This window comes from Schistocerca serialis, chromosome 1 (assembly GCF_023864345.2).
Source record: "Schistocerca serialis cubense isolate TAMUIC-IGC-003099 chromosome 1, iqSchSeri2.2, whole genome shotgun sequence".
Taxonomy (NCBI): domain Eukaryota; kingdom Metazoa; phylum Arthropoda; class Insecta; order Orthoptera; family Acrididae; genus Schistocerca; species Schistocerca serialis.
Window position 1 is genome coordinate 952,377,062 of NC_064638.1, and position 15,745 is coordinate 952,392,806.

Sequence of the window (15,745 nt, forward strand, 5' to 3'; positions counted from 1 at the left end):
ATAGTTTCTGTAAGACCACCAATGGAGGGAACGTATTTGTTCTTACTTGATTTTCCACACTTGTGCTTTCGTTCACTGTTCGATACGCTGTATTATTATCATTGGAGATGTATAGGGCACAACGCAACAGTATACAGTCAACCCCTAGACCAGAAGTCGAGTCACTAAATGTATAAGATGGCTATCTGAACATGGGACTCCAGTTTATGTATAAAGAGAAGATTTAACTAAACATTTTTCATTTGCTTACTATAACGTGACTCCCACTTACACTTTATGTTTAGATGCAGTAATGTTCGCCTATTATTCTTTCCACGCACTTTGAATGAAATATGTGTTCAAACGGCAAAAGATATTTTATATGTGATATAATTACAATCTGACAAGCTTCCGATGTTTTATTTTACTTGTACTGTGAACGCTTGCTTCTTGTCCAATTTCATGATTCTAGGTCAATGGGAAGTGCCCAACAAGATGTTACGAGTGAGTTTACGAGTATCAAAATGTGTGACGTACACAACCGAATCTTCCGATTCCTTTAACTTAGAAGCTTACAGTTTTTATGCAGCCGAAGGACAGTAGGTTTTAGTATGTCACCTAAATTGGAAATTGATTCGCCAACCTGTTCCACAGAAAAAGCGGTCTTAAAAGAAGGACAGACTGACAGACGCATAAAAAGTGAAAAAAATTCTTTAGTGTGATATAATTAGAAGTAAACAGTTTTCTGGTTCATTCCTTATCGTGCACTATAAAAACATGCTTCATTTCAACTTTCATTATTCTAGATCAACGGGAAGCACCTTACAGATTCGGATGAGTGACTTTGCGTGTTTAAAAACATGTTACAAATACAGCCGAATCTTTTCATCCCATTGACTTACAACGCTAAAATTTTTACACCGTTAAGAGTCCATAGGCCTTAATATCTGACATAAACTTGAACTTGATACGCAAGCGGGTTTCAGAGAAGAAGGAGTCTTAAAAAACAAATAGACTGACAGAAGGATAAAAAAATGACAAAAAAATTCTTTCGTTTGATGCGATTACAAATTAGCAGTTTTTTGATTTTTTCTTTACTTATTGTTTGAAAGATTTCTTCTTACGATATTTCTTGATTCTGTGTCAACGCGAAGCATTACGTAGTTTCTAATGAGTGACCTTTCGACTATCAAAATGTGTGACATAAGTGGCCGTATCCTTTCAATTTATTGACTTAGAAGTTTATAATTTTTACATCACCATGGTACCGCACACCTTAGTATGTATCATAAATTTGAAAGTCATACGACAAAGTGTTACAGAGAAGAAGGGTCTTAACAGACAGACAGACAAATGTACAGATACAAAATTACGTAAAAATGTTTTCTCATGTTATATAATTACAAATGAACAATTTTAGGATTCTCTCCTTGATTTGTACTCCGACATCCTATTATCATCGAATTTCATGATTCTATTTCAACGGGAAGCACCCGGTAAATTGTGATGAGTAAGTTTTCGAGTACCAAAATAAATGACCTTATCTTTCGATTGATATTACTTTTAAGCTTAACATTTTTACGTGTCCAAGCGACTATAGACCTTAATATGTGGCATAAATTTCAACTCGATACGTCTAGCCGTTCCTGAGGAAAATTATTCTTAACAGTGGACAGACAGATAGACAGACAGACAGACAGACAGACAGACAGACGGGCAACAAACCGATCATATAAGAGTTCCGTTTTTACAGGCCGAGGCACGGAACCCTGAAAATGAAATAAGCATTGGCAACAAACTGTCAAAGCGCGGAATTCTGGCTGAACTCCTTTACGCCCACCCCTACCATTAAGTGCATCATGTGTCACTGTCAGCTGTTCTCCCAGATTTGTTTGTAAGGCCAACACATATGTTACAGTCGGGAAACTGGCAGTAGATATCTATGATCGTAGTCAAAGATGGTCTAATTTTGAAACTAGTGCTAACAAGCTCAATATCTTCCAGATTTTGATCTTAATTTTTTTGAAAATCCAGGATAATATGTTTCGCAATAGAGAGGTTGGTCGGTTTGGGGATTGAAGGGACCAGACTGCTACGGTCGTCGGTCCCGTAATAGAGAGGTTTGTACAACTACATGAGTAGGTAACTGCCAAAGACATTTCAGTAAAAACCCTTGGCACCCACCTACATATGGAGATATAATCATCACGATAAAATAAGAGAAATCAGGGCTCGCACAGAAAAATTTAAGTGCTTGATTTTCCCACGTGCCGTTCGAGAGTGGAACGGTAGAGAAACAGCTTGAAAGTGGTTCATTGAACCCTCTGCCAGGCACTTTATTGCGAAAAGCAGAGTAATCATGTAGATGTAGGTAGATGTAGGTGATACCAGTATGATCGCTACGATTGCCCTCCGTAAGCTGTTAGTGGGCAAGACAGAGATGCTCTTGTTCCCAAGGAGGATTTCGGAACATCCATAAATTCGTTTCATGACGCAGAGTTACAGCGAATGATTAACGAAGCTAGTGCAGTTATTATATATAATGACAACTGGATATTAACTGGTGACGCTAAACGTCAGAATGTATTAAAGAACTTCATAAATCACTACGTGCTAATACATACGAGACACATAGAACTATGACTGTCTGCTTAGGACGGCTCTTTTTAATTTTTTGTGTACTACGTGTGATTATATGCCTGTACGACTCTTGATTTCTGTGATACAGCGTATCATTTCGCAAACTGACATGTCCTGACGCATTTTTCAGTTTTATCATGTAATTTTGTTATGTGTTGGTCCAACATAACAGATTGCGCTCCTTTCTCTCTCTCTTTAACTCCCAGGCTCTCTTTTTCACTCTCTCCCTCTCCCTCCCTACCTACCTGTCAACCTCCGTCTCTCCCTCTCTCCCTCCTTCCCTGTCTCCCTTCCGCCCTCTCCCCCTCCCACTCTCCCTCCCACTCTCCCATTCTCTCTCTTCCTTCATCATTTCCCTTTCTCTCTAACGTACCTTCACACTACGTTTCAGCCTTTATAAATGTCTAGATAGCTTCCCTTTCCTGTGTTTCTACATAAATGTGCACAAAAATAGGAAGAGTAATAAAAATGGATTGTGTACATTTGGGAGATTTCATCGACCGAAGCAGAGGTGAGAATTACTGGCAGCAATAGGATAACATTTGGGACACTGTTTCGAACAATATCTACGCTAAAAGCGCTTCATGGGTTCCTTAGCCTTCCTTTCGTAAAAATCACAAAGGAAAGTTCTTGCAGTAAGCACTGTGTTAAAAAAAATTGAATATTTCCGCACTTTAAAATTCTTTAGCGTGTGCCGATCGTTGATCATCCTGTCAAATGTACTTGCAAAGCCAGACAAGATTCTACCCTGCAGTATTTACCGTTTCCTCGGTGCCAAGAGCGGGGATCTCCTTTAGGGACCATTCTAAATGGGTGACACATCGCCGATATCCGATGATTGATCGGATGCACTCCGCGCATTTCAGAATATGGCTCGGCCTTTGCTGAATCACCGATATTCTGGAGGAGGCCTTGAATGTGTCATAGCTTCCCTTTCATACTTGTTGTGTCGTTTATCTTAATCTTTAAACATTCATTAGAAAACAATCCAACGCGTTCTGATTACCAATAACTGTATGCAACAAAAAGCGTTATAGGATATAGTCTGTAAGTCAACTTGAGAGTGAGTAGTGCTCGTAGCCTTTTCTGCAAGAACGCTATGACTATCCTTCAGAACACTAGGAATCAGGGTCCCACTAAGCAGTGTGCACTGACTGAGGGAAGCGTTCGTATGCGTTTCTTGTGTAATTTATAGATTCAGCGAGTGACTTGGCCCATTCGTTGATTTGAAATGAAAGCACACTTTGAAATTCTGAAGTTATTACAGATATAACATAGGGGATGAAAAGTTACCTTCGACTTTTACAGAAAACCGACTGAAATGATAACAGTCGAAGGGAACCAATGAGAAGCACTAATTGATTAGGGAGTGAGACAAATTTATAGCCTATTCTCTGTTCTACGTAATCAGTACATCACGTAATCTGTAAATAAAATAATGGGAAATATGAATGAATTAGGGTAGGACATTCGAAAAGGATAGCCGTAGAAATGTTAATTATCATATCCAAAAAGTCAAATTAATTCATGAATTTTATATTTGCTAGTAGCCTAATGTCTGCAGCCCCCGCGCCACACCGTTGCACGACTGCAAGAACAGTCAAAACAAAATGGCGTAATCTATTCATAAAGTTAAGCGTCGCGTAATCTTTCGAATAGGTGCGTTGTTTGCTTTTTGGGAGTCGCGGTGGTTGCTGCATGTCGACAAGAATTTATTTTTATCATCGGAAGAGCATATGCTCACGAAAGGCAAAGATTCTATGTTCATATCCCAATAAAAGACACAGTTTCAATCTACGAGGAAATTTAAAATCGGCACACATTCCATCGCTGAGTGAAAAATACATTGTGAATGAAAACTTTGTTGGCATTTCGTGTCAACATCAAATGTTGCAGAGAGTCCCCTTTAACGTATAGTGATGCACCTACACCAGGAGAACCAAATCCAGATTAAAATACTTTTAGGAAACTTCCCTTTCAGCATAGCAGCGCCCTCACGCTGGGGTCAATATAGTGTAGAACTAGGTAGAGCTCAGCTCCAGTTCGAGGGCTCGAAGTGTTTACGTTTCAGATGAATTTGTAGTGTTGTTAATGTCCAACGTTATGCCACAAGATAACAGTTCCTTGATCAGTGCATCAAGTGATGCTTTGCTAGTTCTTGACAGCTGTAAATTATCCAGTACTCCTATGGCAAAGAAATTGGTCAAAGTTAAGTAAATCTTTTATTCATTTCTGCAATAAAGTAAACTAATATTTCGTCTGTACGCGTTTGATGAGCCTTCTCACAGATCAATCAAAGAACCCAAACTTGAGGCCAGACGAAAGTAGTTTTACCTGGTCACAACACAAACAGTAAAAGCTTGTTACAAATGATCGTTTCAACTGTATTACAAATTGGACAGCGTAATTTAATCACATTACAGCAATGTGTTCAGTATAAAACTAAGAATTTCACAGAGTGTTTTTATGGATTTTCCCTGGTTGGACATTGGGGAAAAACCGTTTCTAAAATAATTTAATCGTATTTATAAAATGAAGTAGATACACTCATATCATTATCACAGGGAAGTAAAATTCGTTACGATTTGTTACTAAACACGTCTTTTTACGTGGTCATCATCCGAAGGAAGCAGAGAAAATTTCTTTCGTATCTAAGAAACTCTTTTTTCTTACTACAGTGTATATTATTTGTTCCGGCGCATTTCGCGTTTTACTTTAAGGGATCTTATATAGTTTTATTTTGATGTGCGATATTTGTAGATTATAAAAACGTTCGTGCCTTTTTTTACGTAAATAAATGATTATTTACAGTTATTAGGGGTTTTGTCTGGCATCTGCGTTTCCCATTATCTAGTCACGTGCTGGACGTCGCACTATAACTTTACTTACGTAACATAAGCACATTTTCATGTTACGAACTTTTTTCTTTGATATTATCATGTTCTTTGTGCTAATTTCTGTGGATCACTATTATTCTCTATCACCAGCTGTAGACATTTTACCGAAAAGTGTGATTTAAAGTCGTAACTACTTGTCGTTCACTTTATGTCTCTTCCTATTTTGTTTGTTTATGTATATGTTGGCAAACTAACCAACTGTACACTGAAAACTAACAGCTGTTTATTTCCGTTCCGCCTGTATCTGTTTGTGTGTGTGTGTGTGTGTGCGCGCGCGCCCGCTCACGCGCGCGCGCGCGTACGTGCGCGCGAGCGTACGTGCGCGCGCTTATGTACGAGAGATATAGAGAGCGAGAGAGACAGAGACAGAGAGAGAAAGAGGGAGGGAGTAGAGAGATAAGGAGTGTGGGAGTGTACACTGCTGGAATAAAAACAGTACTCAAGGAATGGCGACTTCGATTACGATCCGATTACGACATATACGCACCTGGAAGATGGTAGATGTACTGATATGGTTTCAACGTCATCTGCCAAGTGGCATAGCTACAAGTGCTTCATTTGTAGCTACACTTTAATAGGGAATGCTCACAGCCAGAAGGCTCAATGTGGTGCAACGTATAAAGTAAGCAGGCAGCCATGCCATGAGACTCACTCGTACGTCCTACAGCCAAATGAGCGAATTTGAAAAAGGTCAAACTGTGGCCTCCCGAGTGGCGGCATGGTCCTTTCGGAAAAATAGCATACAAGTTGGACGTGCAGCTTCAGTTGTGCAATAATGCTTGTATCCGTGGTTACGTGAATCTTGAGTGACCTGTAGACTAGGTTTTTCGACGTCAACGCAACGTCAACGCCAACGTAAGGGAGTGTCACCACGAACTATTGTAAACCGATTATCACCAGTAGGACTAAGGATACGCACACCTCTATTCCATCTTCCACTCAAGTCACAGCATCGACGTCCACCGCTCGATTGCCTCCATCAGATGATCAATTGGAAATGGAATGGAGCCTCGATAAAAGGAGATTCTTCTTGCACCCAAGTGATGTTAGTTTGCATATACGTTGTAGACCTGGAGAGCACTGTCTCGTAGAGTGCATTCGTCCTATACACACTGCTCCCCCCAAGGTCATATGGTCTGGGGTGCGGTAAGTTACAACTCTCGTCCATCTTTAGTGTTTCTGGAGGGGACGCTAGGAAATGACTTGTGCGACTCATCAGCCAACAACTCTTACAGAACTACGACAACTGGACTAGCGACCGTGACACAAAGTGTTCCAGGGCGGTGTTGTCCATCTGTACGGTCGGCCGGAAGCCAGAGTCAGCGCCTGTATTACCGCCCACCGCGTACTTATATGGGTGTTTGTGTCGATACCTGGTACCGCAGAACCGCCTGTGCTTTTGATCTGTTTGCACTCTTGGAATAGCCGCCTGGGATGGCCGAGCGGTTCTAGGCGCTACAGTCTGGAACCGCGCGACCGCTACTATCGCAGGTTCGAATCCTGCCTCGGCCATGGGTGTGTGTGATGTCCTTGGGTTAGTTAGGTTTAAGTAGTTCTAAGTTCTAGGGGACTGCTAACCTCAGATGTTAAGTCCCACAGTGCGCAGAGCCAATTGAGCCACACTTGGAATAATAAATCTAGAGTGGACAGGAAACCTCTAAAGGTGTGTACTAACTTTTTTCGGCAGTGTATGTATGGATAGGCGCGCGCGCGCGCATGTGTGTGTGTGTGTGTTTGTGTGTGTGTGATTAGTCAAGGCGAGTTGTGGAAAGTTCAGCTGTCAGAGTCTCACTGAAGGCTTTGGTGTTCAGCTGATTTGGGTTTTGGTTAAAACGTTTTGTGGAGGGTTTCATGGAAGACCGAGGGGAAGGTCTTTTGTGGTTTTATTGTGATAACATACATTTTTCGATACCCTTAACAGGGTTTTCTTTTCCTGCTTGGCTTTCTGTTTGTCGTAGTTTATTTGCAGGGTTAAAAGAAGTTTCTTACTGTTTATTATAATTATTTAACAAAGACTGCAACAGGTTCTTTTTTCACAGTTTCGTCGAGTGGCAGAAAAGAGTGAAGCTCAAGAGGCGAGTGCGTATTGCCGAGCGCAACTGGGTCGACAGGTACGAGGCGAGGCTCAACAGCATTTGTAATTGTGTAAGTTATGAAAGAGCTCTGACGTCAGAGGGAGAGAGAGAAGAGAGAGAGAGATAGAAGAAGGGGGCGGGGGCGGGAAGCAGCTATGCGTTGTCCCGAGGCCGAGTACGTGTCACTCGGTGGCACTGCCTCGGTGGCCAATTAGCGAGCGTGGGACTCTTGATTACTCTCTCCCAGTGCAGTCGAGACATGACGCCGAACTTGGAAGTTTTCGTGTTTTCAAGAGTTTTTACGCTGTTTTCTGAAGCGTATGCCACGAAGATGAACTTGGATCCCTTACGATATGGAGGCGCTCTTGTACCACGAAAATTCTGTGAAATATATCTTTCTAACTTTAAGTTCGTCTTGTCATTCCAGACACTGAATATTTCCGAGGATTTTCCGTGGTATCTGCGAAATTTAGCTTCTCGCGCAAGGCTCTTTCAGTACTTAGTTACCCTTTCTTGATGATACGTTATAGTCTGAGTTATTACTTTTTGACGAGTATTGGAGAACAGTGTACACTGATCTTCCTCCTGTCGTATTCAGTGAAACTTCACAATGTGGTTGTCTATGGTAAATTGACTCTACTGTATTTGTTAAATACTTTTTGAACTGTTTAGTGAAATCTATAAAGGCATGTAACTGTCAAAACACTTTGACAGTTAGACACATAGCAACTCAATAATGTATACTCTTCGAATGTATGTGTTTGGACCAAAAGAGCACATAGGACCTCAAAGAACTTGCATTTATATGTAGTGGCCCCTGTAGTTCAATGATATTTCATGCCTTTCAGAACTTCTCTAAATTACGTCAAAGAAGCCAGAATACACACTGCAGCGGAAAAGTGTATTTCGGTCACAACAATAAAGTTTTTCAGGCTTTCCCCACGGATCGTTTGCAAATACACTTCTCTGTTTTGCTGCCGGATCACATTATGCAAATTTTACGATATCTTGTCGATGCAAGGGTTCAACATCTTCAAGTGGTGGTAGTAGCTGTTTTCGCTGCTGCAATCGGTGGCTGATGGTAATCACGAAGAAGGTCGCATTGGAGGAAAGGAACCATCATAGAACCCCCTAGCGGGAGCCGCAAAACGGCCTTCGGTTCGTACAATACGAACAATGACTACGCTAGCAGACCGTGCTATGGCTGAAAGCTTAGTTAAATCTCAGCAGTGCAAAGCGTCAAGACACGAATCGGATTCCATATGAGCTTAACTGAAAGCCTGCATCCCTGTTGATAAGGTTGCACGCTGTACTATTATGTATGGCCACCATAATAACGCAGTCCTAGAAATATGACGCTGAAGATAAAACATCAAGTCTTCTCGTAAAACATGACATGTTCCGAGTTCAGGCAATGCTCCGCTACCGCTGATTTATTTAATTGGCCTAAGCTTCTGCTAAGGCCAAGCTCGTCTTTGACCGAACACAACAAATTCCTCAGTTCCGTCGGTGGACAAAAAACGCACTTGATGCCGTGTCTGTCGAGGATTCTTTCTATTCTTAAAGACATACCGCCACAATGCGGCAAGAACGCCGTTTCAGTCGGAGCCCCGTCGTCTTAAGTTATATCCCTGATTTGAACTTGCTTGGAACTGAATGCATGGCATATGTGTCTGTCATAGTCCGTTCTGTTCAAACACTTATCAGGGAGTCTGTCAGTATCTGATACTGCATGTGCCTCATGTACCAAGGACCGTAAGACATTGCCGCTTTGTGCAGGATGACGACAGCCTTGCAGTTGCAAACAAAACTCTGTGTGAGTTCGTTTGCGGTCAATACTTAGTCTCACTGTATCGTTCGCTTTTTTTCTAGCTGTGACATCCAGAGATGGGTGTCATCTTTTTCCACCCTCCTGGTGAGGTGTATATCGGGAAGGAGCGACTGAAAATGTCGCATAAACTAAGGCAATCTCTCTATTCCGTAGGACACATCACAAACGTATAGTCGGTTGGAGACATGCGGGCTGCAGTGCTTTTTCCTCAGAGTCTTCCACAAAATAGTTGGCCACCATGGGAGACAGAGGACTTCCCAAGGTGATGGCGTCCACCTGTTTAAACTACCGATTGTTGAATAGGTAATAAGACACTCCAGCATTGTTTAAACATGTGCTAAACTCAACTTATTTCATATAGGCTACGAAGGCGAGAGCTGTGGAATGAGGAATTAATACATATAAAAATTTATTTTCCTGGGTAAACATCATGTGAAATATGTTAGCACTTCTGCGTTCTTACAATCATGAACGCGCGGCGTCCTCGATATTATGATGTGAATTACTCTGATCCTGAAAATATTGTTGGTGCTTTACAAGAAACAACCAGAACATTTCTTGCCATGCACCCAAGAGCGTCTTTCTGGAGAAATAACAAGTTTAAGTAGAGTGATTGTCCTGGTCGCTGATGAATCACCAATGAAAAACCCTTCCATATTCATTTCACAAGCTAACAGAATGGTATTACGTTCTATACAACCTCATGATAGATTAGTTTTGTATTGTGCTGTAAGTTAGTCACGCCCATGCTCTCTGCGAAGTCATTTTGGGGGAGATGAGCCACATAAAACAACGAGTTAACATGAAATGAAATGATCGTATGGAATTATTGACCGGGAGACACTGCATGCGGTACTTCAGGCTCCTCGTGCAAGTCTTTAAATACGACGCCATTTCGGCGCCTGTGATGATGACAACACAACACCCAGTCTCCCTGCTGGGAAACTCTTCGGAAATCGAGTACTGGACCCCAGAGTCTAGTGGCAGAGCCGCTAACACCTAGACCACTAGCTGCGGACAGGAGATTTTTTTTCCTTTCTAATGGCTTTCGGGACGTGCCCTTTCAGTCATCTCACAACACTGAGTCCCCGAGTAGAGAAAAATCTTCGCCATGGCCGGGAATCGAACCCAGGCCCCTTTGCTTGGCACGACAACGCACTGACCGTTCATCTAGTACTGCAGACAACGAGACATAACATGATCAGAATTAATTCAATAAATTGTGTTTCATGTAAGTAATGTCCAGGTATTGGGCTACGTGTCAAACTCTCCGTTTCACTGTTTCTATCGAATTTGAGGGGCAGAGCGCAGCCGCTGATGAGTGGCGGGTGTTGGGGTCGAAAAACGACGCCACCGCAGGGATAAACACCGGCCCAGCCCCTGCCAGGTGTGTGATTGTAGCATTAGCGCGCACTGGCGCCACGCGGTGTCCATCACGGGCCGGGTTATTCATGAGGTCGCCGCATCGACAGGAGCATTAATCGCTGCCGCCCCGCTGATGCGACTCCCCTGGTGTTTAGCCGGGTAATTACGATGCTACGCTACTTAACCACCGCCCCGTCCTCGAGTAAGCCTGAATGCAAGACCACGGACGTGTCAGGATTAATAGCCAACCTCTGATGATTAACAAACGCCAAACCATTGTAATAATATTCACTAACGCCATTTTCATTATCAGGAAGATTCCAGAGTTTATTTATCACTGCATTTGGAAGTGTTGAATAGAACAGATATTGATTAAATGGTAGCTACTGAAAGGCTTAACACGCGTAGTGGATACACATCACTGCATCATACCTGCTACAGGAGTAGCCGAATTTTGCCGTCTACATTAACTGAACTCTAAGTTACTGTGTCGCATATTCATAGATCTTCGCTGGCGTCTAGATAGTCTGTGCACAGTTATACCAAACGCAGTTGAACAGTACTTGGGCAACTGTCCACACAGCCCCTTGTGATGGTCCACCTGATGGTCCACTGGGTTTTGATTCAGGTCATCTGCACACCAGAGCTTCTTCAAAGTATCTGCGGTGCTTTCAGAAAAAAAAATTCTCCCCATGTTGTGGTAAGGTGCGCCATTCTAGTGAGTCATAAATCTCCAGCGAGAGAGTCGTATAAATTGTACATGGGCAATGATGATCTATGCATGAGAGTAGGAAGGCAAAGTACTTTCTGGATAAAAAACAGTCACAATTTGGGCAGTGTGATCTGCTTTCTTTTGTACATAATATTACAATCCAAGATATCAGTACGCCGTGTACCTATCCTGAGCCATACCCCCTTCTATAATGCCATAATATCCCACTCCTCGAAACACAGCCCAGTATTTTGATGGTGATCAAAATGAAACTGTCGAGTCACATCCAAATTTTACTGATAAATGAAACGAAATGCAACCAATCTCAGACCAGTATTTTTATTGACCATTAAATTGAAATGGATAAAAACCACATCTCTGTTTTCTGTACCTCCCACCTGTCAATGTGTGTTGTTCGGTTATTACACTACACTTGAGCCGGCCACAGTGGCCGAGCGGTTCTAGGAGCTTCAGTGTGGAACCGCACGACCGCTGCGGTCGCAGGTTCGAATCCTGCCTCGGGCATGGATGTGTGTGACGTCCTTAGGTTAGTTACGTTTAAGTAGTTCTACGTTCTACGGGACCGATGACCTCAGATGTTAAGTCCCATAGTGCTCAGAGCCATTTGAACCATTTTTGAACACTACACTTGCTGCAGTGCACAATGGAACACTGAAGTTAAATATTTCCACGCTTCTAATGTTTCCATTATTTATCATAATTCACATAACACTACTACTGATATAATTATAGTTTACAGGCTCAGCTGTACTTACTAGTGAGCATAGGTCAATTATTGTGCCAATGTTGGTGCAAGGCACAATGAAATGTTAAAATTCAATATTTACACACCTAAAACATCTGCTTTATTTATCAACATATATGTGGCACTATTGTGGATCGAATTTGTCGTTTAAGCTACAGTTAGTCAACAGACATAGTTGGATTATTGCAAATGAGCAAGAGGTAATTAAATGTTGGCACTTGTAAAGTTTCCATCAGAATGTCTAAGCTTCATCAAATCCCTGTCTGAGTTGTTATTTAACTATGAAAATCACATGTGGGTAAAAATAATGTGTAAGCGGGCGGTTGAAATTTAATGTAAGCCTTAATGGGGCTATGAACATAAAATGAATCTGTCCAAGCCTATAATTATGCAAAAGACATATTGACTAAAATAATACACTAAGTAGGCAAGCAGTGATAGCTGATACAAGCAAATAGGCAGTCTGAATTGTGTGAATTACTGTTCCATAAGTGTCAGTTACAGGTACAGGTTAATTAACGTATAACTTACACTTGATGTCTACAACATGACTGTATGTTAACACCCAAACCTCCAGATGTCACACACTCAGATCTGTACCAAACTCTGAATGTCGATAGAGAATCAACCAAAATTTCGATTTAGGTCGTACCACGTAATGTCGTACAGCAGAACTCGCGTAATTGTTAATTCGTTAAAAGTAACACCAGAACTGTCAGACCAAACGAAGAATGTCTCTGTGAGAAAATAAACCGAATGACAGCCGTAGGTGAATTCGTAAAGCATTTGAACGCCATATCAAGGGTGCCGGAGTAGAATCCCATTAGTGTCAGGTTTTTTCCCGTTGGTGGCAGGTAGTTTCTCAGAATATGCAATCAGAAAAAAGTTAAAAAGTAATTGCATCACACCTGTGGATGTAATAGCTGTAGTAACAATAATCGTAATAATAAACTAAGAGCAGAAATAATAAAAAAATAATAAGATTAATAACAAGTACATAACGTAGACTCTAGTCCATTCACTTTGTCACAAACGAGCTATTCCGCTCCATCTGGTGTGAGATAGTCGATATCTGATGTTTTGTCTTCAGTGATTCGGCGCAATCCACTGATCAATCATGTCCAGTCGGAATGTAGTTATGTCCGTTGTTGTACGTTCACAACAGTCCCTATGCATGATCATGAGTGGTATCTGTTCTGTCGGACATATCCAACAGAACACGACACCTATTTATACAAATGTATTCTATAGGTTTGCTACTTTTAGCTAACAACTGCCAAAAGTCATTTCTACAAACTCCGAAAAGTCTATTTACATGTTAGAAAAATGTTCTCCCATGCAACAGTTTCACGCGTAAACAGTCAAAAAAAGTTGTCTTAGTGGGGATCGAACCCGTGAGTCTTCGTACGACAGTCCACCAATTCACCCACGACACGCCATTCCACCCTTTTTTTACACTAATCCGCTCTTCATTTTCTCTAGTACTTCTGGTGTTTTTTTTTTCATTAGCATTCACGTCCGTTATGCTGGACAACAGCACATAGTACGAACTAAATCGGAGTTTTGGTTGTACGCTATCGACAGACAATGTTAGGTACAGATCTGAGTGACATTTGAAGGATTGGGTGTAAGCAGGCAGTCAGTGATAGTTGACAAAGAATGCAATTAATGTATAACTTACAGCTGACACCTTAAATATGACTGTGGACTCCTAAATTAACTGCCCCAGTGCTATTTACACATCTAAACCACATCTAAACTGTTGTATAAAAACGACTCTGACCAATCTTGTAGCTGTACAGTACACATTGTGGCTAAAATACTACGCTAAGCAAACAAGTGTTGATAGTTGACATAAACAAATGGGCATTCTCAGTTACTGCTCTATATCTGACAGCTACTGGAAGAATCAGGTGTCACTATGTTATTACCACACCTCACTGACGCCTATAACATGACTCTGAACTCTCGAGTTTCTATTGCTTGCCGTCTTGAGGCTACATTATTAGCGGTACATAGATCACACTCTCGTCACCTCATACTTTTAGAAGTTTGTTAGTAATGGTTCTCATCGCCAAGTATCATTTTATGGGGAAGAAAATAATATATCCTTATCCACACAAGAATAAATATAATTGACATTTTGTCTCGCTAAAGCAGCCACTGGTGCTCATCACACTGACATAATATTTTGTCATAGTATATCACAACAAACTGTACTAACAGTAACGTGTTTTGACGAGATCTTTAACCCTTGTAAGGTGTTTGGGTCTATTTTGACCCACTAGGATATGTGATGGTCTATAATTCGGAAAATATGTGGTTATAATAAGTTGCCTACACTGACTTTGTTTGCCACTTGGCGAAGTATATTTCAACAGAAAAAAATTATTGTAGGGCTTTGTTTTGGTATCCACAGGAATAATACTTGTCAAGCTAGTTGGGTCTTTTTAGACCCTGTGAATTTTAACCTTAATTATCACAGTAATTCTGGCAATATTCAGTTTGCCAACAAAAATAATGTATCCTTAACCACACAAGAAAAACTATAACTCACATTTAGTTTGGCTAAAGCAGCCACTGGTGTTCTGCACACTGACATAACATTTTGTCATACTAAATCACAACATACTGCACTAACAGTAATGTGTTTTGACGAGATGTTTAACCCTCGTAAGGTGTTTGGGTCTATTTTGACCCACTAGGATATTTGATGGTCTATAATTCGGAAAATATGTGGTTATAATAAGTTGCCTACACTGACTTTGTTTGCCACTTGGCGAAGTATATTTCAATAGAAGAAAATTATTGGAGGGCTTTGTTTTGGTACCCACAGGAATAATACTTGTCAAGCTGTTTGGGTCTTTTTAGACCCTGTGAATTTTAACGTTAATTATCACAGCAATTCTGACAATATTCAGTTTGCCAACAATAGGACGAATTTGCATGCAGTAAGTTGGGTGTAAAGAAGTGAAGTCAGTGTTGTTATGAATGATGCAATATCTATTTCTCTAGAATGGAGGGAATGGGGAATGCAGGTCATTGTTTCTTCCTGTAACAAATCACTTTCTAGAGTGATTCTTTTCTACTCAGGTTACTGGGTCTCTGGCTTTACAATTCATGTATTTTGTAAGTTTATTCGTCAAGACAATGACCTCCTTGCAAGGTGACGAAATAATAGATATACGGAGGAACATATGTGATAGTGATGAAGTTCATGTTTCGTAATGCAGCTCTTCATCTTCACTAGAAGGCACAGGCAGAAAACCAGAACAGCAAATAGTAAGCAGTGCAGATTTTATGCCAAAGTAATGGAATGCAATGGAATGGAATTCAGAACTCCTACCTGAATGGAGACGACATGGTGCATGTAATGTAGCTCACCTGATTCCGTGACCAAAAAGGAATGCCAGTTCTCGCTTTATAAATGAATACTCAGCTTTCTAATTGTTCCTTCCTTTACCAAATGAAAACATTATA

At 41.1% G+C, this 15,745-nt stretch overlaps 1 long non-coding RNA gene across 2 annotated transcripts in view; it reads left to right on the plus strand.

Moving 5' to 3' along the window:
• Positions 1 to 15,745, plus strand: part of LOC126412797 (uncharacterized) — a 193,534-nt gene that overhangs the window by 111,751 nt on the left and 66,038 nt on the right. The window contains exon 3 of one of the 2 annotated variants that reach the window (XR_007575344.1): positions 7,556 to 7,926. The exons of the other annotated variant lie outside the window; for it this stretch is intronic. This is a non-coding gene — a long non-coding RNA (uncharacterized LOC126412797). Of the gene's footprint in view, positions 1 to 7,555; positions 7,927 to 15,745 lie in introns of those variants that run through there. 2 annotated transcript variants of the gene reach the window in all.